At 48.5% G+C, this 18,166-nt stretch overlaps 1 pseudogene; it reads right to left on the bottom strand.

Annotated features, from left to right (window-relative positions):
- Positions 1 to 507: 507 nt before the first annotated feature.
- LOC137160173 (nuclear GTPase SLIP-GC-like) lies at positions 508 to 13,066 on the bottom strand (annotated as a pseudogene).
- Between the last annotated feature and the right edge of the window lie 5,100 nt (positions 13,067 to 18,166).

The raw sequence follows: 18,166 nt of genomic DNA, 5'->3' as shown, positions 1-18,166 counted from the left end.
CAGTGCATCTTCAATTCCTAATTCTGTATTACTATGGAGCGATTTGATGTGGGTTGTCAATTTTTCATTGATCAAACACCGAATTGAGGCTCATCTTTGTCTATGCATTGACTTTAGGGCCTGGATCCCTTGTTTATAACTCAGAATCAAATCAGAGAGGATGGTCAGCTCCAAACACACAGGTTTTTATCACTTGAGGTAAAGGAGAGCTCCTAATGGAGTTTTCAGAAGTGCCTAACAAGGTTAGGCAACTAAATCCCATTGAAAGTTTATGGGAATTAGGCGGTGAAGACCGAGATAGATCTGGCCCCAGAATTCTTTAGAACTTGGAACTTTGTATGTTAACATTGAGGTTTTTATACTATAATTGAGACAATCTAGAAGTAATCACATCTCATGGGAAAACACTTGCTAATAAATATTAGTCCAAGGACCATCACATTTGCTATTGAAATATAATAGGAATACGTTTCCAATAACTGGAAAACCCATTGTTATATATTTTACCTTGAGTTTTGTCTTCATTCCACTGCTTTTCTTCTCTTTCACGGTTGTGTTCCTCTCTAAAATGGCATCATGTTTGGTTTCTATAGGTTTCTACATTTGGAAAGGTAACGAAAGTTACTATAGGTAGTACCCCAAAATGCTCCCACAGTTTTTGAAGCCAGCTGACCCCATCTAATCTGGTTTTCAACATAACACAGGGCAAACTTTACCCACCAATTTCTACATCAAGGCCAGAACTTCTGTTTGAGCTAGAGCAGATCTTTTAGGGCTTGTCTACATGAAGCAGTAATGTCAACTAAAGGGATGTGAGTTCTAGAGCCTACTAACATGTTGCACATGAATTAGTTCTTGTGGACCCTGCCAGCATGGACCAGAAGTTTCCTAGTGTGCTTTTAACATAATGCTGTTTGAAACAGCACTACGTTAGTAAGAGTCAGCATGAATTTGTCAAACACAAGTCATGTCAGCGGAATTTAATAGCTTCTCTGACAGAGGAAGAAACCTTGTGGATGGGGAGAAGTGGTAGATGTGGTTCATCTGGACTTTAGTAAGGTTTTGATACTGTCTCACATGACCTTCTCATAAACAAACTAGGAAAACAGCCTAGATGGTGCTACCATAAGGTGGGTGCATAACTGGTTGGAAAACTGTTCCCAGAGAATGGTTATCAGTGGTGCACAGCCAAGCTGGAATGGCATATCGAGTGGGGTCCTGCTGGTTCCTTGATCTGGTTCTGTTCAACATATGCATAAGTGATTAAGATAATGGCATAGAGAGTACACTTAAAGTCTGCAGATGATACCAAGCTGGGAGGGGTTTCCAGTGCTTTGGAGGATAGGATTAAAATTCAAAATGAACCGGACAAACTGGAGAAATGGTCTGAAGTAAATAGGATGAAATTCAATAAGGACAAATGCAAAGCACTCCACTTAGGAAGGAACAATCAATTGCACATGTACAAAATGAGAAATGACTGTCTAGGAAGGAGTGCTGCAGAAAGGGATCTGGGGTTGTCGTGGATCACAAGCTAAATTTGAGTCAACAGTGTTGCAAAAAAAGCGAACATCATCCTAGGATGTATTAGCAGGAGTATTGTAAGCAAGACACGAGAAGTAATTCTGCTCTACTTAGCACCGATAAGGCCTCAATTGGAGTACTGTGTCCAATTCTGGGTGCCACATTTCAGGAAAGATGTGGACAAATTGGAGAAAGTCCAGAGAAAAGCAACAGAAATGATTCAAGGTCTAGAAAACATGACTTATGAGGAAAGAGTGAAAAGATTGGGTTTGTTTAGTCTAGAAAATAGAAGACTGAGAAAGGACATAACAGTTCAAGTGCATAAAAAGTTGTTACAAAGAAGGAGAAAAATTGTTCTCCTTAATGTCTGAGGACAGGAAAAGTAGCAATGGCTTAAATTGCAGCAAGGGAGGCTTAGGATGGACATTAGGAAAAACTTCCTACAGGGTAACTAAGCACTGGAACAAATTGCCTAGAGAGGTTGTGGAGTCTCCATCACTGGAGGTTTTTAAGAACGGGTTAGACAAACTCCTGTCGAGGATGATCTAGCTATTACTCAGTCCTGCCTTGAGTGCAGGGGACTGGACTCGATGACCTCTTGAGTCCCTGCTTGTCCTACACTTATAGGATTCTATGTTAAAGCCCACAGGGAACTTCTAGTGCATGCAGGAAGGATGCACATGGACCAATTAATGAGTAGCAGGTTAGTGCACTTTAGAAATCACACACACCCCCATAGTCCACATTACTGCTCTGTGTAGACAAGCCCTTTGAAAGATAGTCAGTCTTGTTGTAAAGACTCCAAGTGACCATCCCACCCTAGGTAAATTGGTTCAATGATTAATTACCCACACCGTTAACATTGTTTGCCTTATTCATAGTCTGAATTTATCCTGTTTCAGATTCCAACCACTGGATCTGGTTAGGTCTTTTTTTGCTAGATTTAAGAGTCATCTGCTCTCGGAAATCTCTTTCCCATGTAGGCATTTGTAGTTTGTGATCAAGTCACCTCTTAACCTTCTCTTGGCTAAATTACATCCGTTGAGCTAACTGCAAACTATCAAAAGAATTAAACTGCATTATTGCTTTCAACAACATTCATTTTGTTTTTGGTTCATGTAATTTAAAACTATCTTTTCGTAAGCTGCTTCTCCCAGGTTAGTTAGTGAGGTAGACATTGCTACATGAAACACAAAAACCAGCTCTAGTGGAGTTAATCTGTATTGTAATCGGAAGCATATCTTCAGCTCCTCATTTGGTCTTGTTCTGCCATTTTACATTGGGCAACAATCGATCAAGGCTTGTTTAGTCTGTGAACTGATTTTAGTTCTTTGAACCCTTGTTTATGATTCAGAAATAAACCACAGAAGGCTAGAAAAGAAGGTCTAGTGGTTACGAAACTAGACTGGGACTAAGGAGATCCAGACTGGATTTCCAGCTCTGCCACAGACTCCCTGTGTGACCTTGTAGAAGTAACTGAGTCTCTCTGGGCCTCAGTTCCCCACCTGTAAAATGGGAATAATGGCCCTGCCTCACAGGGGTGAGGGGATACATTGAATAATGTTTGTGACATGCTCAGATACTACTAGGATTATGGCCATAAATAAATAAACCCATATGGCTGAGTTCACTCAACTTTGTTTTCAACGCTGCCTAAATTCTAACATTTTGCATTCCTCAGAGTTCACATGTTTAGGAACAACCCTATTGTTCCCATTTTACAGATGGAGAAGCTAAGGCACAGAGACCTGCCAAGGAATACACTACAAATCTGTGAGATGGGATGAGAACAAGGGACTGCCTGGCTTTCACACCACTGGACCAGGCCGCTCTTAGGATATTTACCTGATTCCAACTGATGATCTACTTCCTTTCTGAACTACAAATGCTGATAGCTCTTGTAATTTTATCTTGACTGTGAGCTAAACTGCATTTTTCCTAGCCACACAAGGCGAATGGGGGTGCTCATGTGTGGAGCGTGAGCAGGCGATACCTAGATTGGGCCCAGTGGATGCTATAAATGCCTAACTTTTAAAAAAAAATTTAGCCCTGCAGCTCCTCTTACAGTAAGCAGGAGTCTTGCTGGTACAACCCTTTGTATTTAGGAGCCTAGGGGATAACACCATCTTCAGAAGACAAATCAGTTACCTCAGTTTTGTTCATGGAGCGCCTTCAATTTTAAAATTATATCTTTTCTTTTTCTTTAAGAAAAAGTCTGCAAATACTCACTTTTTTCTTTCTTCTTTCCCTGGAAAAAAATGAAAAGGACACATTTAACTAGGTTTGACAAAAATCCTGTCATGCCCCGTGCACATAAATCTGTGCAGGGGTTTATTGGAAGGTGAAAATACACAGTCTGGAAAGTGGGCTTTAGCGTGTTCATAGACGTTGCCAGCCTGGATCAGACCCAAGGCCCACCTAGCCCAGCATCCTGTCCCTAGCAGTGACCAGCACCAGGTACTTCAGTGGAAGGCGCAAGAATCGCTGTAGAGGACAATTACAGACTGACCTGTTTCTTCCCAATGCCTGTGACACAGAGGTGAATGGGTGGTTCACAGCTCTCGTCAGCCTGACATACTGGCTCCCCCTGACACACTGATTCTCCTATAGCTCCAGTGTTACTTTCGGAAGAGGAGGATCAGAGTTCTATCCCCGCTACTGCTGTGAAGTTCTGGATGGTTACTGCAGCTGGGCAGGTGACACTGGTGAAGTGTTGGGTGGTGAGAGATTGGATACATTCAAATGAAAAGATTGCGATGGCAGATTTCACGTAGTTTAATTGCAAAATAGAGGATGCTTTTCAATCCTCAGCTCTCACGTTCAGTGCCTGCTGCCGACTCTCCCTGGGACACAGTGTTATACACACAGATACCTACACTTTCATCCTGTCTAGACCAGAGATTCTCAAACCGGGGAAGGGCCCCCCCCCTGAACTGGGGTGTGGAATATATTCTAGTGAGGCCATGAGAAGCTTTAGGAAAAAAGAAACTTCCTGCACACATTTCACTCACAGTGGTGAATAACTGCAAAGCTGATTTCTCCAGACATATAAAGTCCTCAGATGGTGCTGTGCAGCTGACTCTAGATGGCGCTGTGCATTCTGGAGGATTTCTGTTACGCTTCCATAGCATTATACAAAGTCGTTGTCATCTGCCCGTTAATCCATTTGCTGCGATGCAGTGTGCACATTTAATTGTAAGCATCCCCGCAGTTTTGCTTTTGCTCTTATTACAATGGATCGTTGGGTCTGGCTGAATCAATGCCTTACTGAATGTCATGTTTAGTGAGATTTGCGTGTGATTTATTTTTTCCCTGTATATGCACTTGTGTGGCAGAAGGGTGGGTGTAAACTATTACTAGACGCAAAGAAGGGAGGCGTGATCAAATACGTTTGAGAACCACCGGTCTAGACCAAGACTGTTGTTAGACACTGAAAACACCAGCCAGAACAAATGCCAGATGCTTCAGAAGCCGATGTGTGAACATGGACTGGCCGGTAGATAGAAGGAGGGGCTGCAGGAGGAAGACGGGCAGACAGACTGTACATCTCTGAGGGAAGGACTTTCACACTTCCTGAAGCCTGGGGATAGACTATTCAACTACCTCGGGTATTCCTTCAGATGCAGCTTATCAGACTTGGTGACCACCAGGGTGATGTCTCTGCACATCCCGCCTTGATAAGCTTTGATGCTCTCAGTCAGCAGCACTTCATGGACTTTATCCCCCACAACTCGTTTGATGTCGCTGACAACCCAGATGACTGAACATTTATTGATGCTCTTAAGAAGAATGAGAGAGAGAGAGAGAGAGAGAGAGAGAATTATATCAGGAAGGGAAAAGGCAGCCAGGCTCCGTCCTGCAACACACGGAGCACCTCGATTCCCCACTGACGGCCATGGCAATGGAGAGCGCTCAGTCTCTGCAGGATTGTGCTAGTAATTTGAGCCCCTCGTTCCAGTCCCCCAGCTATGACGCATCTGTGCCATTCAGGACAGCACTAGCTGGAGGTTCGGAGTTGACCTCTAGGGATATGTCTACACAGCAATTAGAGACCCATGGCTGGCCTGAGTCAGCTGGCTTGGGCTGTGGGGCTGTAAAATTGCTGTATAGACATTTGCTTTTGGACCACAGCCTGAGCTCTAGACCCCACGCGAGGGGGGCAGGGTCCCGGAGCCTGGGCTGCAGTGAACGTCTACACGGCAATTTACAGCCCCATGGCCCGAGCTGGAGTCAGCTGACCTGGGCCAGCTGCAGGCATTTAATTGCTGTGCAGACATTCAGTGGGATAGCCCGAGGGGAGAGAAGATAAAGGAGCATGTGATCTTTGCAGGGTCTCCACTTCAGAAGAAAACCATCAGTCTCCCAGTGACGTGCGGAGGTGCTATGGGCCTGTGATGCTATGGGAATCCAGCAGCAGCAGTGATCCAAGCTGGGAAGCACCGTTAGCTAATAGCAGGGGTGCACCCTCAGGCGCTGATTCTGTCCATTCCACTAAAGCCTTCCCCAGGCCCCAGAGCACATTGCCCTCTCCAGAGCTTTGCTCCCTTTGTTACACTGGAATAGTGATGTTAGAATCAGTGTTTAAACACTCTCCAGCCAAATAATGTCTCAGCATTTCCTCCCACACAGCGCAGAGCTGGCAAGTCACCTCTTTCCACATTTCATCCCTTTTGCTGTTGTAATCTCCTGTCCCGGGAATATCCATAAACACAACACCTTCCGGAATCACAACTGACTTCGGAATTGTCACTTCCACGTATTTGATTAGTGGCCAGAGTCGCATCTTGGTTCCCACGTCATCCTTCTTATTGTGACACCGGATATAAGGGTCCAGTTTCTCAGAGAGTTCTTCTGCCTGGGACACAATAAATAAATCAAACTCTGCCCCTCTGTGGTGATAGGACCTTGAAGTCCTCTGTGAACAGCAATGAACTGAACAACCTTCCACGGGGGGTGTTGTGAGACCAAGTTTCATCCCGCACTATTCATCCCCCACGGCACAATCACCCATTTCCTATCACTGTCTTGAATCTCTCCCCTCCTACTTTTGTTTCTCTGATAAAGGAAGACTGGATGGTAAATAGTTTGAGAACCACTGCCCTAATTCATGCAGCATGATTCACACTCGCACATAGAACTTGTAGAATTGTTCAGCATTGTTGACTTCATATAAGTGATGTCACAGGAAAGACAATGTGGAGTTCATTTCGCCGATGACAAGAAGCAATATTTCCTTGCTTCTCCTCCCCGCCTGCCTCTCACCCACCTTCACTGTCTGAGACTGGGCCGTACTCACTTAGTCCTGCTGCTCCAGGACCCCCCTTCCCACCCATGCCTCCCCCTGCTCTAGCACCTCCCTCCCCATCCTACCCCTGTCTGGACCCCACCTATCCCCTCCCCTCCCCAGCCTCCTCCCACTCTGGACCCACCCTCTTCACCCATCCCCCCACATAAGAACTGCCATACTGGGTCAGACCAATGGTCCATCTAGCCCAGTATCTTGTCTTCTGACAGTGGCCAGGGCCAGGTGCTTCAGAGGGAGTGAATGGAACAAGGCTCTTTATCTAGTGATTCATCCCCTGTTTCCACTCCTAATTTCTGGCAGTCAGAGGTTTATTGAAACCCAGAGCATGGGGTTTGTCCCTGATCACCTTGGCAAATAGCCATTGATAGACTTGTCCTCCGTGAATGTATCTAATTCTTTTTTGAACCCACAATGGTCTTTTGGATTTGGAATTTATGAACAGACACTCACTCACCTGCGCTGCTTTGAGTTGAATACATTTTGAGGCAGGGATATTTACTAGTAGCTTCGCACTCAACAGATCTCCGTAAGGTCTGGCTTCAGCATCTTTCCCATAGAGCGCTCGAAGCTTTCGGACAGCTTCACCTACAGCACCCTCCTCGTCCCCTTCTTCCTCCTCCTTCCCTTCTTCCTCCTCCTCCTCAGGTTTCTTCACAAGCTCCACCAGATTCTTCAGTTCCTCCTTCCATTCCTGCCAGGGCAGAGCAGGGCAAACAGGCCATTATTATCTTGGGCATTTGGACGCTGGGCTGGGAGCTGGGCCAGGTTGTTATTATGGGATAATGCAGGTGCTGGGGCTGGATTTTATTAGGGTTGTACAGGCAGCGGTCGTGGATGTCAGTAGCTATGTGGGTGCCTGGAGCTCGGGCTGGGTGGGAGTGGTGTAACAGCCGTCCAACTAAAGTGACTGAAGAGCTGTTTTAACGCTGAGCAGAGGGTGTGGTAGGGGAGCTGAGAAGTGGCTCAGTGCGGCAGGAGAAGGTGTGGGGAGCAATAGTTCAGAAGCAGCACAAGTGATTCCCTGGACTGTGCAGCAGACAAACCAGCTGTGGTTCCAGGAGCGGGAATCCCCTCTGGCCAACTGCAAGCAAAGCAGGGAGGGAAGTGCTATTGCTTTCACCTGTCCACTCTGGGCCTCCTAAGCGGCAGAGAACCAGCCCCAGCCCTGTCCTTAGAGCACATGACTTCCTTCCTGGACTCACAGCCATCATCAGGCAGGAATGAGCCTCAGTGTAAGAAGCAGCCAGCAGGGGCCATGTGGGCCAGGCAGCCAGCCGCCCTCTCCATAAGACAGAGATTCACTGTGGAGGGGGCAGGGCTACACACCGAGCAGCCAGGATACTCTGCTAAAGAACACATCCGTCCCATTCCCTGTGCATTGCAGAGGAATCAGCCTTGCCTCTAGTGAGAGAAGGTGAATTTTGCCTCGTAGTTTTCACCCCGGTTGCTGACTTGCACCATGCAAGAGGTGCAGGCTTCACGGTCTGACGCTGGCAGGAAGAACTGGTGCTCGATGATGGCATTCAACAGCGAGCTCTTCCTGGTCCCAGTACTGCCAAGGAGCCCGATGTAAATGGGGTCCAAGGAAGACTTGTTCTTCAAGGTGAGGAGACGGTTCCTGAGGAAGAGGGGAGAGGGAAGGAGGGTTAAACAGACTCATGTATTTGGGAAGGGCCAGGCAGCTCCCTGCCTCACAAACAGAGCCCCATTGCAGTCAATGGAAAGATGCCTCCCCTCTCCCTCCCCAGCTGATTTCAATGAACACTAGATCAGGCTCCGCCATCATTGAGGCTTGGCGGGATGGATAGACACGTGTCAGCACCATACGCCATGAACCAAGGCCGAGAGCGGCTACAGCTGGTGAGGGTGTGAGGAACCCTGGGTTACGCCCCCAGAAGCAAAAGGTCTGTGTCATGGGTGTGTGTACCCCACGCTAGCCCAACAACCAAAGGGTTAATCCAGGCACTGCCAGCCGCTGCGGCTTGGCAGACCAGCAGAGTGAGCATGTTGGAGAAAGGAACTCCCGTCATCAGACTGCTACTGAGCTGCCCAGAGACACCACCCCAGAAAGGGCCAGCCGGCCAACAGAGTGACGAGCTGCAGACGCCCAAGGGAAGGTAGGAAGGAAGGATCTCAGGGCTCTGTCAAAGTCAGCAAACCCTGACTCTCCTTGTCTAGTTTGAGGGCTCTGAGCTGGAATCCAGAGGACTGGGTGGACCTGGATTTCCCTGTCAACTCCCCGACAGACCTGAGAACAGAGAGGGGTTCCAGGTTCCTGCACACCAGGAGTGGACTGACCGCGCCGCTGAGCTGAGTGAGCCAGAGTCATGGCTCCCTCCCCCATTTGGCCTGCTGTTCTCCTTTCTTCCTTTTGTCAGGATCCTGAACTCGACCATCTCATGGTCACTGCTGCCTAGGTTGCCATGCACTTCTACTTCCCCCACCAAATCTTCCCTGTTTGTGAGCAGCAGGTCAAGAGGAGCACAGCCCCTAGTTGGTTCCTCCAGCACTTGCACCAGAAAGTTGTCCGCAACACTCTCCAAAAACTTCCTGGATTGTCTGTGCTCTGCTGAATTGCTCTTCCAGGAGATGTCAGGGTGATTGAAGTCCCCAGGAGAACCAGGTCCCTAGCTGATTTGTAAGCCGATGGCACGGTCCAACTGGGGTGCTGCAACCCTTCCTCAGGCCCAGGCTCCGAGGAAGGCCACAGCGCCTTCCTTTAGGGGAATCAACAGTGTCCGCTTCGGTGTCTGTAGCCTCCGGCCTTCCCACAGGCAGGGCTGTTTAAGCAGTCTATTGCCCCAGCCCTTGGGCCGGGCGGGCAGGTGGGCAGGCGGTCTATTGCCCCGGCCCTCGGGCCAGCCTCAGGTGGTTTCTCCCATTCAGTGGGCATGGGTAGCTTCTCCCAGCTACTAGGGCCTGGCGGCCACCTCCAGTCCTCTGAGCCCGGCCCATCAGTCAAGTTTTGGAGGCTCCAGTCTATGGGGCAGCTACACCAAACAGTCGCAGGGCGTGGGTCAGGCCTAGGCCACAGCCTCCGGGAACACACGTCTGCCTCCGGCAGCAACTTCATCCCAACTGAGCTGCTGGGCCTGTCTTTTATACTCCCTGCCCTGGTCCTGGCTCCACCCCTATGCTTCCGCGTGGCTGGCCTGCAGGGCCTAGTTCTGTCCAGCGGGGGCAGAGTGACACTTCCTCAGGCCCAGGCTCCGAGGAAGGCCACAGCGCCTTGTTACATGACTGAAGAAAGCCTTATCTACCTTGTCCTCCTGGTCTATAACAGACATCCACCACGACATCAACCTTACTGTTCTTGCTTCTAAGTTTAACTCAGAGACTCTCAACTGGCTTATCTCCAGTTTCATACTGGAGCTCAGAGCAATCATAGCGCTCTCTTACATATAGTGCAACTCCTCCACCCTTTCGCCCCTGCCTGTCCTTCCTGAAAAGGGACCGTGATCCAGTCTGTCATTTCCTATGGTGCTATCGAGAGACAGGTCTGCACCCAAACCCTTCGAATGCACGAGGAGTTCAGACCTAGATCTGCACATTGTGAGGTGGGTCTGTCCATAGAGCAGGTAATCAGAGGCCTGTGTGAGCACAGGCTGTGGTGTCTAAATCATTAGACTTTAAGGGAGAAACTCGGCTGCAGACTCACCTGAGATATTGAATATCTGCCTGGGGCAGAGAGGCGGTCAGCTTCTCATACATGATGTTCACAACTTTCCTGATCCTGGATTCCATAAATTCATCTGGAAGGAGGATACAATTACATGCTAGGGTTAGAGTCAGCTCTCACCAGCTAAGCTGCATTGTACCAACTCAGAGCAAGAAGGGGAGACCTCCCGGGAAAACCCAAGGTGAGATGGCAGTGGTGATTCAGTAGATGGCCCTTCATCCCCCTGAGCCCAGCATGGTGCTAGCAGGTGCTGTTCTGCTAGTGCAGTAGTTCTCAACCTGCCACCTGCGGGCTGCTTGAGGCCCAACCAGCACACAGCTGTGGCCCATACGAGATCCTCAGGGCCATACAGGCAGTACATATATTGTGTGGATGTGGCCCACATAACAAATAGAGAGCTGCGTATGTGGCCCACAATGGTAAATAGGTTGAGAACTAATGTGCTAGAGGCTATTTCAAGTGAGCTTTAAGAGTGAGGCCCACTGCGGCCAATTGGCAAAGGATTCGCTGTTCTTTACAGGTAACTTGTCTCAGACCTGACAACTCACTGCATCTAATACCCCACTTTCATGGTATTTATCCACAAATGGTAACATGTGAGATCTCTACTGAATGTTTGTAACTTATCGATACTTATCATCACATCGAGATGATGTGTTCGAGTGATATTTAATGAATAATGTCAGTATATTGAACATTGGTGCCCTTGGGTCTTGGAGTGAAAATGAACCATATGTCTCAACGATGGCCCAGTCAAGCAGGAGGGAGCTGTCACCTTTCCCAGGCTAGCCAATTATGTAATGCATTGCTTAATTGTCTACCTTGCCCCAAACTCAGAAAAGTCAATGGAAAATCATCAAAGACAAACTGTAAACCTTGAAACCGCTTGGCAGTAAAAAGGAACAATAGGGCAGTGAGGGGATGGCCCGGCCTGTGAATAAAGACAAAGGACTGATTCCGTAGGTCACAGGATGAGTGGGGGTGGGTCATGGAAGACTTGGTCCTGGCTACCTGGGACTAGCAAGCACTGCAAAAGGCTGAACTTTGGGGCGAGACTGTACTCTAGTAGCTAGGAAAGCGGCAGTTATTAATAAGTGCAGGCCCTGTCGTACAAAGAGAGCCTGAGACACGAGGCTTGGTATGAGGCCTAAGGCTGAACTCAAGTCAAACCCTGCTAATACAAAGAAGAGTTAGCAAAAGTCAGGCCCTGCCCTGTTACAAAGCAGATGCCTGCTGTCAGATTCACTACCCAATACATGAACTTGGCAAGAACAGGGCTGGTGTTGCAAAAACACAAGTACTTCTGGGCACTAAGTATTCACAGAAACACGTTCCAGAAGGGTGGTACCAGAACACTCCGATATACGGCTATGGTGTGAACACACTCCCCGAAGGTGAGACAAGGACACACTGACCCTCTTAAAGATAAGGTCAGGATGACAGGGGGATGGATAGAGATGTTTTGATCAAATCGACAGGTACAAGGTACAGGGCGGTCACTCACCATGTCAGGGGGGCAATACATAATTTATTTGTATCAAAGTATAAAAGAGGAATCCCAAAGGGGATGTCTTTGTCCAGCCGAGGGGGGAATGGAAAGTCCTGCCATTCACTGAACTGGTCCATTGCTACGGGCATACGTGTGTCAGTGGTCCTGCTGAGTCTATGGGATACTAGGATTCTGCTTCGTCGATAATTAACCTGCCAATGTGCCTTTGTTAATGAAAGGGATCTGTCGTCTATCTGGGCAGTTCGAGCAAGGTTTGCTGGGCTGGCTATCTGCGCAGAGCCAATGTAGCACAAAGAACACACACACACAGCCAGCAACTGACTACAGGCCCTAGTTCGTGTCTTACGACTTTGTTGTCTGTCACCATTTGTTTCCATCCCTCACACTTGTGTCCAGTGGAATCTCCAGGCTTTCTTACACTAATTCCCTTTTGTTTTGCTAGGATTGAACTGAAGTGCTGTGTGAGGAGATGCAGAGCTGGGCTAAGGTAAAACTGGGCTGGGAACAGAGGGTCTGGGATTTCTGTGGGGGTCCAGTGACCAGGGGCTGGATACCAGAGTGGGGACACTTTGAAGGCATTCGGGGGCTGGCATGCATATATGGTCAGTCTGCAGGGCAGGGCAGACTGGTGTAGCCCAGAGGCGGGTGCTTGAGCAGCTGACAGGCTGGTTGTATTCCAGGGCCAATGCCCAGCTCATGGTCCTGGGTGACCCGAGAAGCATCACACCTTCGATGGAATGCCGCAGCCCTGATGCCCCCTGCTGCAAGTGCCACAGAGCAGCCCCATGAATATGGGCTGTGCAGCCTTGCACCCGACCCCTGGGGAGGGAAAATGGCTTCTGTGCCTCCACCACAGCCAGGGCTGGGTCCAGTTTTGCCCTCTCCCCAAAGCCCTGAGTATTGCAGGCACAGCTCCCAGTGTCAGCAGGGGCTGGCAGTTTTCATACTTACAGGTGTTCAGGGACTCTTGCTCCTCCAACTCGAATGCTCCATACTTGTCCAACTTCCTCTTCTTCTTGGCAGGGGATGATGCATTTCTATCTTCCCCCTCGGCACCTTTTCAGATTAACGAGGCATCCTCGTTAGCACAATCACACTAGAGATGGGCATAGGTTACAAGGCTCGCTAATAAATGACGTGAGGTTTAGTACAGATGGCATGAGAAGACACTGATCCATTTATGGGTATAAATCCATCACTGTTATTTGCATTACAGTACTGGTAGAGGCCAGGACTGTGCTAGGTGCTGTATAGACACTAAGACCTGGCCACAGTTATTCATAAGAACATAAGAACAGCCATACTGGGTCAGACCAATGGTCCATCTAGCCCAGTATCCTGTCTTCTGACAGTGGCCAATGCCAGGTGCTTCAGAGGGAATGAATAGAACAGGTAATCAGCAACTGATCCACCCCTATCACCCATTCCCAGCTTCTGGCAAACAGGCTAGTGACACTTCAGAGCATGGCTTTGCAACCCTGCCCATCCTGGCTAATAACCATTGATGGACCTACGTTTCATAAACTTATCCAGTTCTTTTTTGAACCCTCTTATAGTCTGGGCCTTCACAACATCCTCTGGCAAGGAGTTCTCAGGTTGACAAAGAAGAAATACTTCTTTTTGCTTCTTTCAAACCTGCTGTCTATTAATTGCATTTGGTGACCCCTTGTTCTTGTGTTATGAGGAGGAAATAACACTTCCCTGTTTACTTTCTCCACCCCACTCATGATTTTATAGATCTCTATCATATTCCCCTCCCCTTAGTAATTTCTTCTCCAAGCTGAAAAGTCCTAGTCTTATTAATCTCTCTTAATATGGAAACTGTTCCATACCCCAGTCATTTTTGTTGCCATTTCCTGTACCTTTTCCAATTATCTTTTTTGAGATGGGGTAACCACAGCTGTATGCAGTATTCAATATGTGGGTGTACCATGGATTTATATAGAGGCAATATGATATTTTCTGTCTTATTATCTATCCCTTTCCTCATGATTTCCAACACTCGGTTAGCTTTTTTGACTGCCACTCCACACTGAGTGGATGTTTTCAGAGAACTATCTACAGTGATTCCAAGATCTCTTTCTTGAGTGGGAACAGCTAATTTAGACCCCATCGTTTTATATGTACAGTTGGGATTATGTTTTCCAATGTGCATTACTTTGTATTTATCAACATTGAATTTCATCTGCCATTTTGTTGCCCAGTCACCCAGTTTTGGGAGATCCCTTTGTAACTCCTCACAGTCTGCTTTGGACATAACTATCTTGAGTAGTTTTGTAGCATCTGCAAATTTTGCCACCTCACTGTTTACCTCTTTTTCCAGATCATTTATAAATATGTTGAGCAGTGCTGGTCCCATTACACACCCGGGGGGGACATCATTATTTACCTCTCGCCCTGTGAACTGAACATTTATTCCTACTTTTTGTTTCCTATCTTTTAACCAGTTACTGATCCATGAGAGGACCTTCCCTCTTAACCCATGACTATTAAATACGAGCGGCTGGCCCGGGTCTGCTGCTTCAGGCTGCAGGGCTGTAAATTTGCTCGGTCGACATTTAGGCTCGAGCGGGAGCCTGTGTTCCGGGCTTCCATCAGGAGAGAGAGTCCCTGAGAGCGAGCTCATGCCCGAACATCTACACGGCAATTTTTAGCCCCTCAGCCTGCGTCAGCTGACCTGGGTGAGGTCTTTTATTCCAGAATGGCTGATCAGATTGTCCTCACACTTCCAGCTTTCCCCCTGCGCTCTGACCAAGCAGGGAAAAATCTCCCATTCCAGAAAGTTATGAGCAAGTGAGAGCAAGGGGTTAACACTGAGATCCTGGGCCAGATCTCCAGTGGCTGTAAATCAGTGTGTGCAGATCTACACTGTTGGATGGCCATCTGATCCGGCTGGGTCACTATGGCTCTTCCTCGGGTCCAGACTCCGGGGAAGGCCACAGCACCTTCCTAAATGGGGAACAGAGTCTCCGTATGAGTTGTAGTCTGGGCCCTCAGGTGGGGCAAGCAGGCAGTGGATCCGCTATCTGTAGCAGTAGGCTCTCCCGGGGTGGCTAGGGAAGAGGGGAAGGAGACGCAGGTCCACCCGTCTCCACTGCGTCCCAGCTCAGGGTCCTAGCAGTGGCAAAGGCATTTCCACTGAGTCGGCGGGGCTCCCGCCGCAACATGCCATCGGGGCCTTGCCCCTGTCTCAGCCACTGTCTATGGCTGTCCCTGGGCCACTTCCTCCCCATATCCCCAGGTACCTGTCTTGGGGTCCTCGGGGTCGCTGGGGTACACGGCCCAAGGTAGGCCCCCCAGTCCCTCCTCATCCACTGGTGGCAAGGCGGGGAGCTCCTCTGCGAGGGGCAGCTCCTCCAGGTCACAGGGTCCCTGGGACTCTTCAGTGTCAGGCAATTCGTCCAGGTCTTCCCCAGCCTCTGGAGGCTCAGCGTCAGGCAGCTCCTCCAGGTCCTGTCCGGCCTCAGGGGGTATCTCCCATCTGGGTTGTTCAGGGGGCTTGGCCCAGTCACTGGGATCCGGGAGCCTGGTCCAGCCGGGATCCGGAGGTCCTACCCAGTCTCTGGTCCCTGAGGTAGGATCGGGGAATGGTTGGGACCTCCGCTCTGGGAGGCGAGCGTCCCTGGTATCGGCTCAGCTCCAATCCAGCCTAGGCCTCCAACAGCAGTCTCCTCCCTACTGAGCTCTGGGGCCTGTCTTTTATACTGCCCCTTCCTGTAGGGACTCCGCCCCGCTGTCTCTGATTGGGCTGGCCGGGTGGTCCTATCACTGCCTGGCCTTTTGGTTGCCGGGCAGACTGGCCTGCCGGCCCTATCTCAGCCCCGCCTTTCTGTTGTCAGGCAGATTTGTCTGTGGGGACTGTTTTGGTCCAGCTGGGTCGCTGCGGCCCTTCTTCGGGTCCAGACTTCCTACATACACCAGCTGGGGATCTGTTCCTATACGCGTAACACTATTCACGCTAAAAGTATGGTTCTAGAGTGCATCATCTTACCTGGGAATTCAGGTCTGCTGCTCGCCATGCTAGTAGACCAGTTCCAAAGTTATGAGCTGACACTGGGTTGTTAGTGCTTTTCAAAACCAGGATGTGTTCAGATTTGAAGAAGATTGAGGATGACTCTGCAAGGCGTAGTTATGAAAAGAGCTGCTTTAGGTGGAGAAAAAATGAGTCACATTCTTAACTGATTTGCTTTGTGTTTAATCACCTGCACCATTAGCTTGTGGCATTTACAGCCTCTCAGCATTTCCATAGCAATTCTCTTATTACATGGGATGCTTAGACCATGTTTACACCGGGAATTTCACCAATTCCAGCCAGCAGTGTAACTGCACCAATGTCTTTCACAGCAACTACAGTTACAGACAGACTTAACCCTACCCACAGCTACCCAAAGAGCATTCTCCAGACTGCTTGATGGCCCATCAAGGGCAATCAGCTATACCATGGCACAGGGGGAGAAGCCATGAGTCAGCAGGACACGCCTGGAGACAGGGGACTCCGAGTGCTTTTCCATGCCCAGGTGCTGTGTGCTTGTGTTTGGGACAAGCCACATGGCAAAGGATATAAAAAGCAGCTTCACCATCTCCATTTTGTCTTCATTCCTGCTTCTTACCTCTGGATCAACTTCTCTACATCTGAAGCTTTGAACAAAGGACTGATAGACACATCCAGGTACCGGACACGCTCAAGAGGAAATTTACAAGCCAGCAAACTCACCAGGGCTGCTAAGAACCTGATATATGGACTATGAAGTCATATAGAATCATAGAGTTGGAAGGGACCTCAGGAGGTCATCTAGTCCAACCCCCTGCTCAAAGCAGGACTAACCTCAGCTAAATTATTCCAGCCAGGGCTTTGTCAAGCCACAGCTTAAAAACCTCTAAGGATGGAGATTCCATCACCTCCCTAGGTAACCCATTCCAGTGCTTCACCACCCTCCTAGTGAAAAACTTTTTCCTAATGTCCAACCTAGACCTCTCCCACTGCAACTTGAGACCATTGCTTCTTGTTCTGTCATCTGCCACCACCGAGAACAGCCTAGCTCCATCCTCCCTGGAACCCCCTTTCAGGTAGTTGAAGGCTGCTATCAAATCCCCCCTCATTCTTCTCTTCTGCAGACTGAACAAGCCTAGTTCCCTCAGCCTCTCCTCATAAGTCTTGTGCTCCAGCCCCCTCATCATTTTTGCTGCCCTCCGCTGGACTCTCCAACTTCTCCACATCCTTTTTGTAGTGGGGGGCCCAAAACTGGACACAATACTCCAAATGTAACCTCACCAATGCCGAATAGAGGGGAAAGATCATTTACCGCGATCTGATGGCAATGCTACTAATGCAGCCCAATATGCCATTAGCCTTCTTGGCAACCAGGGCACACTGCTGACTCATATCCAGCTTCTTATCTACTGTTACCCCCAGGTCCTTTTCTGAAGAACTGCTGCCTAGGGAGCAGATATGTATATATCTGATTGCTTTGATCATTTAATATTTCTCTTCTTGTTTGTTTCTTTTCTTTTCTTTTAAAATAAACCTTTAGTTTTAGATACCCAAAATACTGAAGCTTGGATGGCAGTGTAAGATCTAAACGTATATTAACCTGGTAAGCTGGATGATCCCTAGGGACCAGAAGAATATTGTGTAAAGAGGATAGAGTTTTCAATTATATCTCTGTTTACTGGCCCTAATTGCTGATTGGGAGGCAGAGACTGAAATGCAATAAAGGGGCTGTCTGATTTCTGTTTGGGTTTCTTCATAATCAGTGCGGGGAATCAGGAGCACTGTTTGTGATCAGTTGATGAATCTAACTTTAGCGTTAGCCACCAGTTTGAGAGAATCTGCTCTCCTTTCCACAGCCTGCCTGGACCTTCATATTTTCAGGTGGACTACCCTAGGTACATCGGGTCACTTTACATGAAGGAGATTTTTGTATAGATGGGTATCAGGTACACCGCAATATGAACTGAACTAGTTTTTGGATAGTTTAGGATAGGAATGTCCACAGATGTCTGACCACAAGAGAGCCAGGGTAACTAATTGATGTTTACTTTACTAAGCTTGAGGTAAAAGGCCTAGTAACCTATAGGGAAAGGGAACCCCGATATTAGTAGAGTGAGGAAATACAATAAGAAAGAAAGGGAGAAACCCCTACTGAAT

This window comes from Emydura macquarii, unplaced genomic scaffold (assembly GCF_026122565.2).
Source record: "Emydura macquarii macquarii isolate MOO-44397 ecotype Brisbane River unplaced genomic scaffold, CSIRO-AGI_Emac_v2 contig_2167, whole genome shotgun sequence".
NCBI lineage: Eukaryota > Metazoa > Chordata > Testudines > Chelidae > Emydura > Emydura macquarii.
This window is presented reverse-complemented; position numbering and strand designations above follow the sequence as displayed.